General features: G+C 39.7%; 1 long non-coding RNA gene across 1 annotated transcript in view; it reads right to left on the reverse strand.

Moving 5' to 3' along the window:
* LOC116094392 overlaps positions 1-2,898 on the reverse strand; it is an 8,359-nt gene extending 5,461 nt beyond the window's left edge. Inside the window, exon 1 of the long non-coding RNA XR_004120080.1 lies at positions 2,777-2,898. This is a non-coding gene — a long non-coding RNA (uncharacterized LOC116094392). The remainder of the gene's footprint in view (positions 1-2,776) is intronic.
* Positions 2,899-3,636: the final 738 nt, after the last annotated feature.

Below are 3,636 nucleotides of genomic sequence, written 5' to 3' on the forward strand. Positions count from 1 at the left end.
AACTCCTTCCATGGGTATTTTGTTCCCCCTTTTAAGAAGGAATGAACTGTCCACATTTTGGTCTTCCTCCTTCTTGAGTTTCTTGTGGTTTGTGGGTTGTTCTTCTGTGTATTCCGAACTTCTAGGGTAATAACCACTTGTCAGAGAGTGCATACCATGTGTGTTCTTTTGCGATTGGGTTACCTCACTCAGGATGATATTCTCCAAAATCCATCCATTTCCCTAAGAAATTCACAAATTCATTGTTTTTAATAGCTAAGTAGTACTCCATTGTGTAGATGTACCACAATTTCTGTATCCAAAGAAGTCAGGAAACATAGGTGCAAGCATCAACCACACTCTTTTTAAAAACTTGTCTTAATGGTCCCTAAGCTGTCCAGCTCCTCCATGATACCTCAGTCCCTCTGCAGCTCCTCACTTCTTAGCTACCCTTCGCCATAGTGAGGATTCTTAGAAATTGGGAATAATAGTTCCTTTTTCAAAACATTATGTGTGCATGTGTGTGTGTGTGTCACACACGTGCATTGATGTGTGGTATCCATGTTTGTATGCATGTGTACATGTGAGTTTGCATGTACACATACACATGTGTATGCCCGTGTGGAGGTGAGACATCAAGCCAAGTGTTTCTACCTTATTTTTGAGCCAGTGTCCCTCACTGGGCACCAAGCTTCTGGCTCTGACTGTCCCCCATCTCTGGTGGTGGAGTTATACATACATGCTGCCACAACCTTAAAGAGGCTCTTCCCAACCTGAACTTTACAATTATGCGGTACGTACTGAACTCATTGAGTCAATTTCCCAGCCTGCAAAGTTTTTCCTAAAGGTTCAATTGTGCAGCAAAGTCAGAATTCTCTGTAAGAGCGTTGGTGCTGTCTTCATTATTTGCAGCACGACAGTAGGGACATCTTTGAAACTTGAACCTCTTCATAAATATTTAAGGTGTGTGTGTGTGTGTGTGTGTGTGTGTGTGTGTATATAACATGTGTGTGTGCATAACGTGTATGTGTGTGTGCATAACATGTGTGTGTGTGTGTGTGTGTACGTGTGTGTGTGTGTGTGTGCATGTATATGTTGCGTCCGTGGAAGGCATGACTGGCTGTGGTGTGTCCTCTAGCCTCTCTGTCTTATGCAGTTCACATGTTACCTCATCTCATTTGTTCCCTATAAAGCAGAGAACACCACCTTTCACAGACCTCAGAGAAAGTTCTCCTAGTGAAGCAAATAACTTGCCCCGTTCACTTGATCTCATAACAAGTCAAGTGCTGTGTGGAAGCGGACTCCAAGCACATTAGAAGACTATGACAGCTGAGTGCAGAAAAGCCAGTTTTATCAAAAAGTTCAATCTATTTAAAACATGCTTTGGGAAAGCTGGCTTATATAAAGTCTGGGCTTGGGACCTCAGCTCTGAAGGGGTCCTCGAGAAGGGTTTGGAGCAGATCTCCCACCCTAAAACAGAACCACCTGAGATAGAAGAAAAATCTCTTCTGTTTTAAATAGAACACAGAAAGATTTTCAAACCACCTTTCATAACCCACTGCAAAATTGGTATCTTACCAAAACACCTCCAGCGTAATGTAAATCATCCTGCAATATCTACTTCCTGTTTTTGTTCCTGGACAAAACTGAACCCAGTTAGTTCCTTTTGAAACTCTACTAAGCCTACTTCCACAGCGTTCAAAATAATCTTACCTGAGATTATACAATCGCCAGCCTTTTAGGGGCTTGCTGTGTAGTCTTGCCAGTCTAATTCTCTCTATGAGCAAAGTAGAGTTGCTATTGACAAGCTTAGTAAAAAGAATAACTCAGAAATCTTAGCCATCTTGCTATGATGCTAGAATCAGTTTTTTATAAAATAACCAGATCTTCATGGTCATACTTATGTGAGCATAATAATAATAACTGTATTTTAACATTTTTATTATAAGGTTCTGATTTTAGTTTTTTTTATCATTTCTATGTATAGCTTTATATATTCTGTAATCTAATTATGTTTGCACAAAAAACTATTTATTTTCAAATGGTGTTTCTATATGCAGATTTCTTTATCTAAACATTTAATTTAAAGCTAAAAGAAATCCTATTTTTCGTATCTCAGTTTTGTATAGGTGTTACAGAAGTGAGCACCATATTTCAGTTTTGAATGCTCATGAGTTTTTGGTTGTTTTTGCCTGTCACGTTACACTCTGTCGACCTCTACAGAAAGTCACAGTGCTTTTATGGTGTTATTAGATTCTCTTTCATGTTCCTCACTTCTCCTAGAAACCAACGGTCCACCTTATGAGCAAAACTACTTTTACTTGGTCTCTGGGCCTATTTTACATTACTTATAAATGGATTAAAATTAATTTTAACTAAATAATTGATTATTTTATGCTAAAGAACTAAAAGTGCCCAAAGTGCTTTTTAAAATTGTGGTAAAATAAATTAGATAAAGTTTATTATTTAACTATGGTTAAGCATGAAGTTCAATGCAGATTGTTGTGCAAAACCTTTAACACCATTCATCTCTGGGTCTCTGTTCATCTCACAGTGAACCAGGTATGGTAGAAGAAGGACCGGAGTGTTTTCTTCCTCTTATTCTTTATATTTACCAGGGTGGCTCTTTCCATTTACTCCGTAGGGGGCCTGGAAGGTTACTGTAGTTACTTTTCCACATCCCAATGACTAGCACATGTTTTTGGAGATGGCTCCCTTCTTTACTGAGGCGAGACCAGGCAATCTCAGGACCCTTGTCGTTTGGCATTCATGAGACTCATGAAAGAGAACTGCTTACCGGGGTCTTAACTTTCCCTCCCTTGTGTCCCGCAACAGTGTATCCTCTCAAATGCAGCACTGTTACACAGCTATTTTCTTCAGATGGAGATGTTTCCTCCATGAGGGAAACGGAGGCTTCTATTACTATGGTAACAGGGGGCTTCTATTACTATGGATTCTCAGGGAACATATCAACCGGTCTCTCTGAAGAACTCTGCAAGGAGTAAATAACCGAGGGGCAGGGAGAGGACAGCTGTTGTGAGTCCTAATGCATGCTCTCTATGATGCAGCTGTCTTTCAGTCACCCAAGCTCCCGTAAGCCTTGTGTCACCCATGCTCCGCCACACAGTCCCAGTAAATTCATCACTTCTCTAAGGTAGATGTAGATAACATCGTTTCTCTTAGGGTCTCTCCAAGGGAACAGGCTTTGGTTCACATCTCACCAGAAAGATCCTACAACCAATTTGATCTCATTTTTTTTTTCTACTGAATAGATTTAGAAAAAGAAAGGACAATGAGTGTTAGTTTAGTATTCAGACATGCATAGGACACAAAATGTGTACATTGGAAGCTAGCCTCCTGGATAATGTGACTAGTTTGGAAACACATATTTAGGGGGTGTAAACTCCTACTGATTTTGTTTGTTTGTTTGTTTGTTTCATGCAAGCATGTCCTGTCACTGACCAGTGGGGTTTTATTGCCTTTGCTTAGTTTGTGATACTGGGAACACAGAATTCAGGACCAAGATATTCTAAATGAACATTGTACTGCCCAACTACACTCTAGGTCCTGCAGAATATTCTTTAAAATACTAGCAGGCGTACAAGTATCCCAGTATACATTTGAAGTAAACATTGTTTTAGATTTTATTTGAGGTCA

This window comes from Mastomys coucha, unplaced genomic scaffold (genome assembly GCF_008632895.1).
Source record: "Mastomys coucha isolate ucsf_1 unplaced genomic scaffold, UCSF_Mcou_1 pScaffold16, whole genome shotgun sequence".
Lineage (NCBI taxonomy): Eukaryota > Metazoa > Chordata > Mammalia > Rodentia > Muridae > Mastomys > Mastomys coucha.